This window comes from Miniopterus natalensis, chromosome 7, assembly GCF_054644295.1.
Source record: "Miniopterus natalensis isolate mMinNat1 chromosome 7, mMinNat1.hap1, whole genome shotgun sequence".
Taxonomy (NCBI): domain Eukaryota; kingdom Metazoa; phylum Chordata; class Mammalia; order Chiroptera; family Miniopteridae; genus Miniopterus; species Miniopterus natalensis.
In genome coordinates this window covers 23,096,699-23,114,269 of record NC_142087.1, presented here as the reverse complement: position 1 = coordinate 23,114,269, position 17,571 = coordinate 23,096,699, and the positions used below count along the sequence as shown (strand labels likewise).

General features: G+C 40.1%; 1 long non-coding RNA gene across 1 annotated transcript; it reads left to right on the top strand.

Moving 5' to 3' along the window:
• Window positions 1–4,954: 4,954 nt before the first annotated feature.
• On the top strand, window positions 4,955–14,417 carry LOC107536354 (uncharacterized). Its single transcript, XR_015714765.1, has 3 exons — window positions 4,955–6,325; window positions 9,083–9,143; window positions 14,403–14,417. It is a non-coding gene; the product is annotated as an uncharacterized LOC107536354 (long non-coding RNA).
• Window positions 14,418–17,571: the final 3,154 nt, after the last annotated feature.

Below are 17,571 nucleotides of genomic sequence, written 5' to 3'. Positions count from 1 at the left end.
ATTCACTGAGCTTCTTACCATTAACACCTTCATAAATAATGTCAGACCTGCGCAATCTCACTTAAATCTTATGTGTTCTCTGATCCCCATTGCTCCAGTTATCATTATACCAGGTGTGGCATGGAGCTGTGAGTGTTCTTGGGCAATCATTTAACTTCTTTGAGTTGATTTATTTTTTTTCCACTTAGTGTACTGAATCCTATGGAAGACACATGGTAGGTGTTCAACAAAGATTTGCTGAATGAATTAATAAGGCTGAGTTTCTTCATCTGTAAAGTGAGGAGGTTGGAAGTAGCCTATTATAAACTCTCATCCATCCCAAACATTTGAAGATTCTTTAAGCGTATATCATTGAAGCTGCTAAGGTACTGTGCCATATGCTGTATAAACAGGTTAAACATGGCAGCACCCTGCAATTAGTTCTCTATTTTAATCAGAGGACACTGATGTGCATATATATTTAATGTCATAGAATGAACTTAAGTCATACACAGACTGGGCTTCAGGATTAAAAAGGTGGTTTATTTTTGGAAAAATATACAGATATTTTCAGAAAATTCTTTAAAAAAATAATGAAAAGATAATGATTTTTTTTTTTTTACCTTAAAGTGAGGAAAGCTTATTTAGACTCTTGCATCATCCATTAAAAGTATCTTCACCATGTTATCCAATCACCTTCAAGGTGGGTTGGCTGGTGTCCTGTTATTTATAAGTTTTCAATGAAAAAATTATAGAAATGTGTTAGGGAGCTAGTTCTGATTTGAGAAGCTTATACCTAATGTGAGACAAGCAACACAGATTTGGAGGCAGAAAATATGGGATTGCATTCTAGATCTGAATCTGTTACTTGCTAACTGAGCTCTCAGCCTTTCCCCATCTGAATTATGTACAATAAATGTACTATTTCTTCTATGTTTCCAAACTTTTGGACACTTTATGGTGTATTTATTGTATTTTTCCAACTAACAATTAAACCCATTCTTTTACATTTAATACCTGTTATTTAAAAATAGAAGTGACATACTATTTTAAAATAATTTTATCTTGTAATTTCTACCTTGTCAGAAACTCTGTAGATGAAAAGGGTTTTCACTCATGGAAGTGAAATGCATGTTAATGGCAAATAGAACATTGCTCTTATAGAGAGGAAACACCCCCAGAAACTGACCCAGAAATACTCTCAGAAATTACGAGTGTTTAAGTTTTCCTAAGCTAGAAAACAAGCCATTGAGAATAAAGTGTAAAGAAAAGATAAACAGGATTAGTAATGATTGGTGTGGAAAGAGGATACCTATAGCAACACTGAGAGCTCAAAACTACCATCTGCCATGGCCTGTTGGAAAGCCACATGTAGCAAAGGGAGAAGTAGCTCTTTATCTACTGAATCCCCATTGGACCTGCTAATCTAGTGCTGCTCTTCTCTATGGCCATTGAGGAGTCTCATGATCTATTGCGACAAATTATACAAGCTGGACACAGAACTGCATCCTCAAAGTCTCCAGCATCATCAAGACACCTATTACCAGGTTGGTTTTCCTTAGATGACCTATTATGAAGTTCCAGCAGCATAGAAACAGAACCCCCAATTTGTCCCATTTCCTACCTGTTTACATGGGTCAGTCCTGGGTAACTGAACCTTTCCAATTAGACTGTGATAAGGGATTTGTGTGTGTGTGTGAAAGATTTAATAAAAAACAAAAATAGGAATGGCTGTTTTCAACATTTTCCAGGTTGTGAAAGTTTACCGCAATTATCTGGGGTATGGTTCTAAGTTGTATTAGTTCATTTTGATGTAGAAGAACTATCTATTTTTGCAGTTGGAGAAACTGAGGCCCAGAACCCATTCCAGTGCTCTTTCCACAGAACTGTGCCTGTCCTATGCAACTCTGTAGAGAAGAATGGTTTAAATATTCAGCCATATTCTTAAAAAGAAATATGAACTTTGTGTGTCTAGTAGAAATAACTCTGGGAGTGTTCCTTCTATGGGCGGGGCTAGTGCTGAATGGCTGATTCTCTGAAGTTGAAAGGAGAGGTTCAGTGCCACAAATAACAAAAACAAGAGGCTACATGGTATGGGCCAGGCTGTGACCATGTCCCGGCCTTGGCATGAATTCAAAAAGCCAGTATGAGTCAGAGCTAGCTCATTAGGGTCGGTAGGCCAGGTCACTGCAGCTGAGATAGGCTTCGTCCTAATGAAACCTTTGGGGCGTGCCTCCTGCCATTTCCTGTACTGTTTATATTTTTGAATTGTGCAATCCCATAAACTATGCTAAATCCTTTTTCTGACATAGTCAGGTGGATGCCACACATCCAAAATTCTTCCTTACCAAAAAATAAAGAAATTGAGGCCAGAAGCTTACTTTCAGGAGGAATATTGGCTCTCTTTGAAACTTTCATTTTTACTATTTTTTCTTTGGCTGTGGCATTGTCAATCATGCAGCCAAAAATCCCATCTCCCATTTTATATGTAATTCTACTAGTTATATCTCATAAGAGCACTTATGTATGGGTGAGTAGAGGTCTATTTCTCTACTGTCTAATAGGATAGCTGCTACTCAAGTGGCTATATAAATTTAAATTTTAAACACTTAAAAAATCGAGTGAAAATAAAAATGTACTTCTTTAATCACACAAATCACATTTCAAGTTCTCAGTAGCAACATGGGGTTAGTGGCTTCCATACTGGCCAGTGGAGATATGGAATATTTCCCTCCTCACAGGAAGTTCTATTAGGTAGCACTGGCCTATTTGGTAAAGATGAAAGAAGGGGGGGGGTGCCAGATTATATTACATATGCTGAATTATCCTCCCAAGTGAAACAATAAAATTGGTGAATGGAATATTTAAAAAATAAAAATAAAGCCCGACCTGGTGTGGCTCAGTAGTTGAGCATCGACCTAGAATCCAGGAGATCACTGTTTGATTCCTGGTCAGGGCACATGCCCGGGTTGCGGGCTCGATCCCCAGTCCCAGGCGGGCAAGAGGCAGCTGATCGATGACTCTCTCATTATTGATGTTTCTATCTCTCTCCTTCTCCCTTCCTCTCTCTGAAGTCAATAAAGATATTCATTAAATAAATAAAATAAATTAAAAAAAGAGAAAACATCAGACTTTAAAAAATAAATAAATAAATAAAAAATAAATAAAAATTTAAGTCCCTTAGTGAGCTGGTATTAAAAAAAAAAAAGGAATCTGCAGCCTCCAAACTGAAGTAAAAACAAGACCCCTGTGAGTGGGTTAAATGCCACTGCTGGGACTTCTCCAGGAGCTTCTGAGAAACCTGGGGAACTTGAATTTCTGACTTGTCTTTATGAGAGAGAGGACACAGGAGGCAAATCTTAGCCTTCTCTCCATCCATCAGTTCACCCATCTATCCATGTTAAATCATCTTTTCTAAATTTTCTTTCATAGTACATACATTTTCTTATACATTTCCTAAGCTGTTTCCTTCGAGCAGTTGGCATGTGCATTATAAACAGATCTGTCACGTTTTCCTCTTAAATCTGAACACCACTATTAACTCTTCTGGTATGGCATTTGCTGGCTTGTTTTCACATCCTTTATTGGGATATTCTCCCTCATGACTTGTTTTTACCAAGATGAATATTTACAACACACATCATTCTGAAACTTGCTTCTTCTCATTTAACATATTAACACTACACAATGTCAATATGCAACTAATTCACTCTACTTATAAACGGTCTACTATTTCCTTGTAGAGATTTACCACTATTTATCCAACCGCTTGTCCATAAAGAATCATTCCATTTAGTTCTAGTCTCCTAGAGCAGTAGAAGCTCAGAGAATTAACAAGTATCCAGAGTGGGGAGCAGAGGAGACCCAAACGATCATAACATATTTCAAGAGTTTGCATTTGGTATATCACGCTCTACTCTGTATCTGATTTCTACACAGAACTATCACCTGCTTATCCCTGCAAAAGACATCTCCAGGTAACAGCTTATCTTTTCTTCTTGAGAGAGGTACGTGAGTTACACATGGCGAAGGCTGTATTTTCCTTCTCGAATGGACTTCCAGTGTAACTCACTTTGCTCCCCAAGCAAGCCACCAGAAAGACAGTTCTGCAGATTTCTATCTTGCTTTTAAACAGGAAGTGTAATTTCTGACTCCCCAAACAGGTAACATTAAGTATACCCTTCTTAGAGCTTATCTGGGTGAGAGATGAATAGTAATTTAATTTTTCTTCGTAAGCTAATTACAGAGAGCTATGTGCTGCTTTTTCCTTGAGCTCTATCTGCCTAACAGATAGGACACACTTCAGTAAGCACTGCATTACTCTCAGTGTGAAAAATAAATGCAGTAGATCAGTTTTAATTCCAAAGCAGATTTCATGAACCATGAATTTAACTGGAAAAAAATATTCTTTAAAAAGAGTTTACAAATGAATATTTTTAAATGTATAAATATAACACTTGAGCATAATACTGACTTTCTCTGCAACAAGATTTTATTCCTTTTAATTATAGATTTTTTTTTTAAACACACCACTGCTTTACCTTTTTCAACTGAATTCTCAGAATTTTTGACCATAACTTAGCATTAAAGATATAGGCTGTTGTTAAAGCATTAATTTTATAACATGCATTATCTCTTACAAAAAAGATTAATTAATTAAAAAATCTAAGCATCTAATTTCATCTTTACTATAGCTTTTTATTGGTTTTATTGCTCCCCTCTAGGCCTTTTAAATCCAGTATGTCTGCTAGTTTATTTTTTATTTATTTATTTATTTATTTATTTATTTATTTATTTATTTATTTATTTTTAATATATCTTTATTGGTTTCAGAGAAGAAGGGAGAGGGGGAGAGAGAGGAATATCAATCATGAGAATCACTGATCGGCTGTCTCCTGCATGCCCCCTACTGGGGATCGAGCCCGCAACCCGGGCATGTGCCCTGACTGGGAATTGAACCTCGATCTCATGGATCTTAGGTCAATGCTCAACAGCTGAACCACGCCCGGCTGGGCTCTGCTATTTTATTTAGATTGATTCCTCAGGTAATGTATTTGAGTGTTTTAATTTGTTAGGTTTTTGTTTTCAGGAAAGTTGAGTGATGTTACATTTTCAGGGCCCTAGAATTTTTTTTTAAAAAACTGAGATATAATTAACATAAAATAAAATGCTGAAGTATCACATGTTCAGATTGACAAATTTTTGACAATTATATGTGTAACCACCAAAAATAATACACAGAACATTTGCACCCTCCAGGAATTTCCCTCACACAACTTCTCTGTCCATTCTCCCTCTACTTCCCTCCCCCAACACCAAGTATTTGATTCTATTGCCATAGATTAACTTTCAGTAGTTCAATCTCTTTTATTGTGAAGTGGCATTCCATTATATGAATATACTGAATTTATTTACCTAACTTTTTATTGGTGGGCATTTGAGTTGTTTCCAGTTTTTCAGTATTTTGAGCGAGGCTATTGGAAATATTCTCCTACAAGTCTTTGTGTGGCTGCGTGTTTTCACGTCTCTTGGGCAGTGCCTAGGAATAAAATTGCTCGGTCATAAGGTAAAGTTAAACTTTATAAGAAGATTGCCAAACTCTGAGAAGTGATTGTTCTGCTTTCTACCTCAAACAGCAGTGTGCAAAAGTTCCAGTTGCCCCACGTCCTTGGCAGTATTTATTCTGTTAATGCCTCCCACGATAGCTGTAGTAGTTGCCTGCTTGCTCTTCTAGTTTTACTTTTCCTGTGTCTCCTCATTTCATTGATCCTACACAGGGCTCAAAGGCTCACTGTCCTAAGACTCAACTCTAGAGAAATAACACTCAGCTCAGACTCTTTCAGTGGGGTCCCAGTCACTGCCTGGACTCCACACCGAAGGCTCTCTGTGATCTGACCCTTACTTGAATTTTAATTTTATCTCCCAATCTCTCATCTATAAATTCCACATAATTTACATTCTAGCCAAACTAGCTATAGCTGTCTGTTCCCCGAAACTGCTGGCTGATTTCTTGCCTCTGCTTTGCTTGCTGCTGTTCTCTAGCCTCCGATTCCTCCCTGACGTTGCTCATCTCTACAGTCCATTCCCTAGACGCAGCTCAGACTGTCACTTCCTAGGACATGAAACTGAGCTTCAGAGTCCCTTTAAAATGTGATCTTTGCCTTTGTTCTAGGATGTTTCACTTTCACCTTTTATTACAGTTCCTTTCCTGTGTGCTTTCAGGCCCCTTCCTAATTGCAAGCGAGCCTGACGGGGAGGTTATGTTCCAGCTCTTCACTGTTCGGAGGACTCTCAATGACTCTCACCGGGGGGAATGGATAGGCTGAGTGGGTTTTAAGTGGAAAAGGTGAGTGCTCTTTATGACTGGTGGTGGCCACTCCTTTTTAATTAATTTTTTACTTTGGTGTCAGTTAATTTAAAACTCATTATTCAGACAGATTGTTGGTCCCACTTACCAGATACTGCTATTTGTATAAAAAGCAGTATAATTGGTAAAAGTATGGGCTTTGGAATCAGACTGACCTGTGCATCTGTCCCATTTACTAGCTGCAAGATTGTAAGTCACTGAATACTTTCTGAGCTTAAATGTTCCTCATTCATCAAGTGAGGACCTGGAGGCTAGAAGAAAGAACACCAGGAGGGACTCCAGAAGATGAACTGTGTCTTCCCACTGACCAACCTCAAATTGTTGGAGTGGAAGAAAGGAGAGAGTAGCCCACAAACTCATCCATTCTGAACATTCTGAAGGTGGAGCCTTTGCCTGGAGAAGAGGAGAGATGAGACTGAAATAGATAATTGAAAGTGATAGAAAGTTATGGAATCTGCCCAAGAGTTCCCTAAGGGGTTGGACAGAGAGGTTCAGCAGAACTCCAAGGAAAGTAATAAATAGTGGGGAAATAGAAAATCTCTGTTTTACCCCACTGTATTGTGACTTAATGAACTGGCCCCAAAATGCAATCAAAATAGTAAAATTTTCACAAATTATCTTTGCAAGTAGTCAATTGAGCTACACAAAACTTAAAAGATTTCACTATGATAAGTTACCTGGACAGTATATGTTTTTAATATTGATTTACTAATAATAGGGTGTATTCTCATATGGATTTTTGGCAGGTTTAAAAAAAAAAAATCAGTTTTTTAATCTGTGAAGCAGATTTTGCAAGCTGCCTTTCCAATAGCCTTGGTAATGGAGCCCCTTTTTATTCAGTGTGGGGCAATGTCATGCCCCAGGGGATGGGTCTAACCAATCTATACCTGTCATGGCCCCTCCTCTCCTCTTCCTGATGACCTTTTCAAGGGCAGGTTGGCCAGTGAACTGTAAACTTATACCTGCTGGGAGGTGTCTGGAAAAGGTTATTTCCACCCTCACAAAAATCCACAAGGAAAGAAAAGCAACCCCCTACCTGCTTTGCCTTCTTTGTTTTATGGCAAGAATGTGATTCTTAGAGCTACCAGAAGCATCTTGCTCCATGGGGTTCTGCTGATACACTGGGGAGGGCAGGTTGCAAGTGCGAAAGTCATTTTCATGCGCGCAGGCCTCGCCAGCTGCTGAGCCAGTCCTGGAGCGGCCTTCATGCACCTCACTGGATGTAGGTACGCGGTGTCCTCTCCGCGTGGGTCAGGACACCTGTTTCCTGTTCTTGTACAGGAAATGCCAGCACGTCCCAGGCTTAGGGACTTCTGTGGGAAGGAAAGGTGGCTCTTCCGGAGATTGTGCAAACTGCTCTTAGGCAGAGGCCCTTTTGAAGTGACTAGAGCTCAGCAATCAATTGTTATTTATTTAGCGCCCACAATCCAAAGATTGTTCATCTGCTCAGAGCCACAGAGGCCATGGGTCTCATGTATGAAGAGCTCCAGGGCAAGTGGCCACTATGGTCACTGTACCTGATCCTGAGGGTTGTCAGGATCTTAAACTTCCTCCTGATGAGACAGAAAAAGGAAAGCTTACTCTGTGGTCCAGGAAAATGCCCAGATGACTGAGCTTGGGCTGACATCTTCTGGTTGGATATAAAATAGGTGCTTCACTAAGAAATGATTCCCACAGACCTATGAATGGCTGGGAAGAGAGATGGCTCTGAGAATAGAAAATAATAAAGACAAATTCATTTTTTTGATTATATGATAATATTCTTTAATTCTGCTTAACTGACATCTATAAGAAAGATAATATTTAACTATAATAATTTATTCTTGGCTAAACCAAATGTCACAGGTACAAGTTATCCATAAAGATGACTAATTCTCTGTCCAATTAATTTCCAGTATATTGGAGGTCCCCTTTCCTTTACTGCAATCTGAGTGCCCTGTGGATACTGTCGGGATCTCTGAGAACCCCAAGGAGTGCTAGAATGTTCCTCAAGCCCACCTGCGCCCCTCAGAACTTCAGCTCTGGGCTCAGGCTCAACTCCCTTCCTCTCTCTCCTCCTGCAGGTCTCTGGCCCCTCTTTCACGCTGTAGTTATCATCTCTGGTCTGTTTTGCCAAAGAATGTAGACAAAGCTGCTCCCTCCAATCCTGCCTTACGAAAGGGCTATGAATTAAATAGACTTTCCTGACACTTGAGGGTAACATTAGGAAACTGCCTTGTGCAAGAGAAACAAAAATACACCTCCAACTCTGTTTTCCTAGAATTTACCAGCTGCCCATTCCCTTTAATTCCTCTGCTGGCCGTAGTTCCTAGCATGGTGCTATGTTACTGGGGCCTGTGCTTTGCCCCCAAGTAGAGTTCAAGTTTTTGATGTCCACCTGTCTCTGGTTCTTGTCTGAGGCAAAGCATGAATCCTGGTCGTATTACACTCTGCAATGCAGAGCCCGGCCAGAGTTGTGCTGGTCACATCTCTAAACAGGACATCGTGCAGCATTTGAATTGAGATTGTGCTGCCAATATTCAGAGTTCTCCAAAGATAGTGCACCCCTGTTATTGATACATTTCATGACAAAAGTGACTCAGAAAGATGGTTCTTCTAAAAATCAAGAGAGTCTATCCCAGTCCCTAATTTTAACTTTTACCTTCAGTGCTATAGGAAAGATGTATTTTAAAACAGGAGGTTTGTTTATTTGTCACCACATCATATATACTGATGGCAGAGAGTTTAACCCCCTAGGCCTCCGGATGAAGATGGAAATACCTGCTGCACTGACTGAGGACAGTAAGGTAATTTACAGGTAAGCATCTTATAAACCATAAAGGACTATATAAACGTAAATGTCTGTCGAGTGTTTTCAAGTGTTCTTGACTCAATGTTTTTGAAGCTAGTAGCATTCGTTAGTTTTAATATATCATTCTATGTTAATGCAGGGACATTGGGGGAAATGCTATTTTATGTTTCTGTATATATGGCCTTAGTCAACCTAAAGTACCTTGTGTCCTTCAGCAGATGGGTGATGTGGGGGGACTGGAAGGAGGGGAGAGATAAGGATTGTTATAGCAGAAATTCAAAAACAACAGAAGGTAATCTTCTGGTAGGTAAAATTGTTGCTATTATTTTAAAACAAGGTTTTGAAAGTCAGGTTTAATTATGAGAGAAAGGAGCTCCTAAAATTCCTTTAGGTCCCATTGAACAGATGGAATTGGACCTGGAGGCTCAGATGATAGATATTCTTCCAGATCCCTTCTGTCTGTGACACTAGGTGAGCAGTAAATGGATGCAGGGTGGAGAAAGAAAAGCCCAGTCAGAGGGTTACAGTCCTAGGATATAATATTGAAGAAAGCAAAGCCTGAAGATTATTGTATTAAATACTCAAAGTTTGCTTTAAGGAGGGGGAGGAGAAGAGATACAGGGGAAGGAACATACAGTTGCTAAAGTTCTTATTCTTAAAAACGTGACTGCCTTTCCTTAAGTTTATACTCATAGCTCTGGGGTAGCCCAGGAGTGCTGGTCTGTGGTCTGCTTCCCAGGCCTACTGGAGAGAACCTATAGGTCTCTAAGAGAACCCTGCATCCGGCCACCTTCAGCCTGACAATGGGCAGTGGTGCTCCTGCAGGGGACACAGGTGATCAGGCATGTCTGAGATTCCTTTCAAGACCCCATTCCCATTTATGACCCTGGCAAAAGAAACCTTCCTGACGTTAAAGGCAGTGAAGTGTACTTAGACACATAGGGAGGGCTTAAAATCGGGTGTTCCAAGCTGTCCTCAGTTCCTGTGTGACAAGAATGGAACCAGGTGCTCTCACATGCCCCTTAGAGGGAGAAATGGAGAAAATTGGGAACATGGTCATTATAGCAGAGAAAAAAGTGCCATCTGGAACTGTCTGGGCCAGGACCATGACCATACAGTGGGAGGGATTCAGAACAGCATCCAGAGCTGAGGCGCTGATGGGGGCCCAGGCAGCAGGAACAGAAACTGGGCACTGCTCAGCTGTGCACTACCTGAGTGACGCAGGTGCCAGCAGCTGATGACAGCAGGGTGAGCACAGACTCTTGTCCCCAAACCAGTGAGGACTCTAAATGCAGATCCGAGACCCTCCTGCCTCCAAACCAGGAGGCTACCTCTAGCCTATAGCCTCCCTACTCAAGTGCTCTCTTGCTGAGGGCAGAGAAGGGAGAAAGGGCTGCCATCTGACAGACTGAACATTTTACATAGTGAACAATTTCATGCACAGTTTAAAATATTGACTCGGACTGAGGTTCCCAGATTGAAATATATCCATTACCCTACGCTGCAGGTTTAGTAACAGGGAGGTGGTTCTGGGTACTGATGATGTTCTAGTTTTTGATACGCACTCCATGGGTGTGCGTACTTTGTGAAAACCCATGCAACTGTACACTTAAAATATCTGCACATATTCAACAAAAAGGTTGCTTTTGAATGCCCATGAAAATTTGAATGCCTCCGAGCTTCCATGCACATTCCTAAGGACACGCACATACAAGCCAGCAGGTGGCACTTGTGAGAAGCATAAAGTCAATTTTAGAGAAATAAAGATGCCAGCCTTCTCCATATATTTGAGTGCGGTGTGAGCAAAACTAGGAATTCACTTCATATGCTTTTGCTACAGAAAGTGGCTCAAAAATCCACACACCCTAAATACAGTGGCACTGGTGCCATAAGAGAAAATTCAGGCTGGTTCTATATTTAATACTCTCCGGAGTAGTAAATTATTTAGAATTAATTTCAAGTAACAGAAATTAAAGAGGAGATTTAGTCATCTACTCTTCATACTATCATTATAGATGTGTTAGTAGCTACAACTCATTTCTTGTATTTTATTGTTATTTTGATATAGTTTTGGAAGTACCACATATCTTCCGATGTCCTTGGAGGTGTTAAATGAACTTTAACTGAAATCTTCCCCAAATTGGCAGTAGCCTTGTATTATAGCAAGGTAGAGCAGAAGGGAGAAAAGTGAAAGAAAAAAGTAGTTTTATGGGACGATTCGGATTTGCTCCTAATCACTAAGAATTGTTTTCTTTGTTCCAGGCAAGAGGAAGACAAGCCATTTCAACCCTGAGCTAGGGATTTGGCCAATAACAATGACGCTGAACCTGGGTTTTTCTTTATAACTGAAATTTCAGGCAGAAATGTTTATTTCTCTCATTTGTTCTACTCCATAAACCAGGTTGATGTTTAAAGAACTCAGAGAGCTTTTCAAAATGGGTGGGACTGAGAAACAAAAGAAGGAAGTTCCTGCTGTTACTGTTCATGTTTTCTCTGTGATTGTAGAATCAATTTCTTTGCAAAATTCAATAGGGAATCAGGATTTTCAAAGTTCTGAAATGCTCCCTTTGAGGATTGGGGTGTGTGTCCCACTTTATGGAGGTGATAGTACCTCTAAGATTTCTGTGAGGAGGAATTTACCATAAAACATAGGATATATGACTAAAATATAGTTTGTTTTGTTGCTGTGAGCATATCCTAACTTTTAATGGCGTGTTTATGTGTTTTCTGTGAATAAGAGTTATTTCTTAACTTAGTAAGGCCCTATAAAGTGAGTATCAGAAGTGTTCATACAAAGAAGTTGGGAGAGAGCTTGCGTTTCCGTTAAGGTTGGAAGGAAACCATACACGGCAGAAATCTGTGCATCCAACATTCACCAATGGACACCCAGCACTTTACAGAAGACTGGGCCGTTGACCTAAGAACCAGCAAATGATTAGCTTTTCCAATAAAAGTGAGCTAGATTGCTTTGTTTATCCTGAATTTTACAGATCTTTTTCTTCTTCTGTGGCTCTATGGTAGTTTTTGTCCATTTATACATATACTATTTTTACCCTATTGTCTGGAGGCCCAGTATTTTCTCTCATGTCTACATTTCTAGAGAGCGGTATTCTGTCTGAAGCACATATCAGAGCCCATTTGTTTATTCAGTAAATATAATTCATAGTCTGTTATGTGCCAAACATTGCCAGATACTGACTCAGCTCTTTAAAACTGGGTGTTTGATGAATGCATTTAAATCTATCTTAATATTAATTACTCAAATGAGAGATGCTTGATGTCCTCCATCCTCACCAGGTCCTCATTGAACACCAAATCAAGTCTGGCATGTTTCTAAAAGATGCCCCCAAAGCCCAAAGCCTTTTATATTATGCTAAGATTACCCATACTTATTATTAAAATATAAAATTTTTACATTTTTAGTAAGAAAAAATCAGAAACATATCACACATCAACGTATTTTTGCATTTAGCATCAGTCATAGGGCTGATTTTAAAACAATTTTAAAGGCTTAAATGCTGTGGCTTAATTATTCTAACTTACAGTCTGGAGGAGTAGACCTGGGGCCATACTGCATGTCGAAGATGTCTTTAAAATGTCTGAACAGCCCTGCCAGCACCAAGGGTGCTATCACATGGTTTCTGAGGAGGAAATTTGCCCTCAGGAGGTCTCAGCAGTAGCAGGGATTTCTGCAGACGTGGTGCATACAATTTGTTTGTTTTTTCCAACCAGCTCATTCACAGCTTCTACCCTTTGCACAGCATCAGTGCCTTTTATTTACCCAGAGTTGATGATAATAATGATAATTATTACAGTATTATTATATTTTTTACTACAGATGAGATTAAATCGTTGTTGCCATGTGCCAAACTCTGTATTAAGCACTTTTAAGTTGTTCCAGTTCAATCATCCTTAGACAAGCCTCTAGTCCTACCAAGTCAGATTACTGAGTCATTGCAATGGGGAAGGACACACCCCAGAGGAAGTGCGGTGCCTCTTTCCAAAGAAATAATAACTAGTTATCACAGGATTTTGGAGAAGGGTGGAGTTTAGGCGAAATGTAACTGAAGCAGCATTTTCACGGGCTCGAAGCAGAGCAGGGTGGTGTATAAGGGATCAGCATTACGTCTGGACACAAGGGAAACCGGGGTCATTTTCCTTTGAAACAGTGAAGTTAAGGTAATGTGAAATAGTGTGGCCAGCAACCCCTTTTTGAAGGTCCACACAGGAGTTGTAAGTCCAGCTGTTTTCTGTGTCAGAGTGACTTAGATTCTCCAGGTAAGAGTAGGATGCCTTTGTGGGAAGCCCCTAGGAGCAGAAACTAGCCTGGCTGACAGCCAGCGAGAAACAGAACCTTGTCCTCTAACTGCAGGTAACCGAATTCAGCCAGCAACCTGAAGGAGCTTGAACACACCCTTCCCCAGAGCCTCCAGGAAGGAGCACAGCGGTGCCAACACGCAGGTGTTTTAAAGGCCACCCCTTTGGTTGTGCCCAGTGGCTTGTGTCTGGCTCCCCTCGTCTCATTACTCTCGGGCTGACACCAACCTCCTCAGCTCTGAGTGAGCAGCGTCCCAGTGCGGGGAATGTTTGGCTGGCATTAGGCTGGCCTGGCCTGTGGATAATCTGCCAGTGTCGGGCCTGCCTCCGCCTGCCACCCGCTGCAGGATTCACTTAATTCCTCTCCCACATCTGAAGACTCAGGCCTCTCCCGCTTGCCCTGCAGGTGCACACAGCAACCAACGGCCTTTTTGTTGGCCTCCTCGTGGTGCTGTGGATCCTCTCTTTGGAGCCTCGGAGAACCACACTGTGATAGCACCTTGGGGAGCACGACACCCCAAGTGGAACTGGGCTCATTAGCCGGCTCCTCTGCCCCTCTGCACGGGGCAGACATTGCAGTAGATGGATAGGCAGGATGGGATCAGAACCGAATGGTGTCCCAAATTGTCTCTAAGCTTTGCTCCTGGCAGAAAAGTCCCACACTTGACCCCAAGCAGCAGCCTGTGAATTGATCGTCAGAACTCTCTTTGGTGGCTCAAAAAAGAACCAAACACTGCAATTAAGGCTAGACCAGGCGTCCAGTTCTCCCCGCGCCCTTTCTCTTGCACCAGCCTCTCCAGCGTGACCAGAGTCCCTCCGTGGCCACAGGGCAACCCCAGCCCTGACTACTCTGCCTGGGGGGACAGTTGCCATTTGAGCCTTGGATTTTTTTTTTTTTAATGAGTTACTTTTCAGGCAGTCTTTAAATGGCCTTTATTCTTATTCTAGGCCATGAAGGTGAACCCTTCCTTATTCAAGTACAGCGAGGGAAACAGGGAGGCCCCATGTAAGTACAAGAGATTTGTATTGGACCTTTGAAGGTTCATTTATTCAAAAATTACTTATTTATTTATTTTTAAATGTAATTTAATTTTATTGTTGACACTATTACAGATGTCCCCCAATTACCCCCCCTTTCCCCTCACCTCCTCCCAGCTCCTGCCCCACCCCAGGCTTTTACCACACTATTGTCTGTGTCCATTGGTTATGCATATTTGTATATGAGTTCTTTGGTTAATCTCTTCCCATTTCCCCCCTCGCCTAAAGACATGTCAGTCTGTTCCATGCATCCATGCCTCTGCACCTATTTTGTTTATCAGTTTATTTTGTTCATTAGATTCCACATATAAGTGCGATCATATGATATTTGTCTTTCTCTGACTGACTTATTTCACTCAGCATAATACTCTCCAAGTCCATCCATGCTGTCACAAAAGTTAATAAATCCTTCTTTTTTATAGCTGCATAGTATTCTATCATGTAAATGTGCCACAGCTTTTATATCCATTCATCTACTGATGGGCACTTAGGCTGTTACCGACCAGAAAGAGTCTATGCACCCCTGTGTTCATGGCAACATTGGTCCTAAGGGTGTGGGTGTGACAATGGGCAGTATTGCACTTTATGTGTTCACCCCCGTTCCCCAATTTTGGCAAGTTATGGAGGGGTTTGGTGCCTGCGGCCAGGGTTCCACCTCAGCTCCTCTTCAGTTTTCTGCTGCAGAGTTGTTGTTTTTGAAGTGGGAAAAGACTGCTTAAGCCTATTAGAGGGAGGCTTCAAAGGCTTGTTTTGTGTCCCCAGGGCTCCCACTGTCATCGTCACTCGTGCACATTTTAGCAGCTTCTCTCCCTGCTCTGTCATGCATTCTCTGCTCCCTCGCTCCTGCCTCATGGAATCACTGACTAGTAAATTGCACCCAACCTCAGGTCTCAGACACTGCTCCTGTGGGAGCTCAAACCAAGACAACTCTACCACCTATCTCCTCAAGGAGACTCATTTGAAGGCAACTTAAGGAGGAATGGTGACAATAATAATAACAGCTCTCATAAAATAATAGCTGGCTTTATTCTTTGAGGGCTTCCTGCCTGACAGTACTGTTCTAAGCACTGGCATATACTGACATCATTTATTCTTGCAGCTACACTTTGGGGTATCATTATTACCCTCATGTGACATGTGAGGAAACAGGCAGAAAGCAATTCAGCAATTTATCCAGGGTCACCCAGTTATAAGTCAAAGAACTAAGATTTAATTATAGGCAGTCTGTCTCTAGAGTCAACTACCATGTGATACCTCTCATTCCAAGGTATTACAGGCCCCCAAACTCAAAAGTCAAAAGGCTTTGGGTCTTTTCAAAGTCAACGATGAGCTTGTGCTGGTGCCAGGAGAGGGGTCTCCAGTGTCAATGGGGAAAAGATGGCAGATTTGTAATTTCAAAGATCTATCTATCATCTATCTATCTATCTATCTATCTATCTATCTATCTATCTATCTATCTATCTATCATCTATCTATCTATCTATCATCTATCTATCTATCTATCTATCTATCTATCTATCTATCTATCATCTATCATCTATCTATCATCTATCTATCTATCATCTATCTATATCTATCATCTATCTATATCTTTCTATCATCTATCATCTATCTATAAATCATCTATCTGTCTATCTATATCATCTATCTATCTATCTATCTATCTATCTATCTATCTATCTATCTATCTATCTATCTATATCTATCTATCTATCTATCTATCTATCTATCTATCTATCTATCTATCTATCTATCTCTATCATCTATCTATGTATCTATGTATCTATGTATCTATGTATCTATGTATCTATGTATCTATGTATCTATGTATCTATGTATCTATCTATCTATCTATCATCTATCTATCTATCTATCTATCTATCTATCTATCTATCTATCTATCATCTATCATCTATCTATCATCTATCTATCTATCTATCTATCTATCTATCTATCTATCTATCTATCTATCATCATCTATCTATCTATATCTATCATCTATCTATATCTATCTATCATCTATCATCTATCTATAAATCATCTATCTGTCTATCTATATCATCTATCTATCTATCTATCTATCTATCTATCTATCTATCTATCTATCATCTATCTATCTATCTATCTATCTATCATCTATCTATCATCTATCTATATCTATCTATCATCTATCATCTATCTATAAATCATCTATCTGTCTATCTATATCATCTATCTATCTATCATCTATCTATCTATCTATCTATCTATCTATCTATCTATCTATCTATCTATCTATCTATCTATCATCTATCTATCTATCATCTATCTATGTATCTATGTATGTATGTATGTATGTATGTATGTATGTATCTATCTATCTATCTATCTATCTATCTATCTATCTATCTATCTATCTATCTATCTATCATCTATCATCTATCATCTATCTATCATCTATCTATCTATCTATCTATCTATCTATCTATCTATCTATCTATCTATCTATCATCTATCTATCATCTATCTATCTATCTATCTATCATCTATCTATCTATCTATCTATCTATCTATCTATCTATCTATCTATCATCATCTATCTATCTATCATCTATCATCATCATCTACCATCATCACCTATCTATCATCTATCTACTACCTATCACCTCCTATCTCACATACTCTTCTTATAATGTGATAATCACTCCCTCTTTTGTATTTAGGGGGCTTGTTACCACAATTGGTGTGGTGATTTTTGAGGCTGGGTCAGGAAAGGTGATGGGCTTTCACCTGGTGCTCATATTTCTCTCTCTCTCTCTCTCTCTCTCTCTCTCTCTCAGAAGACTTGGGAATCATGAACTACGTGTAAGAAGTCTTGCCACCTGAGCGCCCTGGTTGTGGGACCTGGTAGAGAGACCACATAGAGACAGAGTTGTCCAAGGAGTCCCAGCTGCCCCAACCTGCGCCTGTTTGAGATGCCCCCAGAGTCAGCCGCCAGTGGACTGAAGATACTCTATCTGATTCACTCTTATTTCTCCAAGTACTAGTTCTGTTTCTAGTACATAATAGGTGCCAGAATGTAGTTGTAGACTAAATGAAT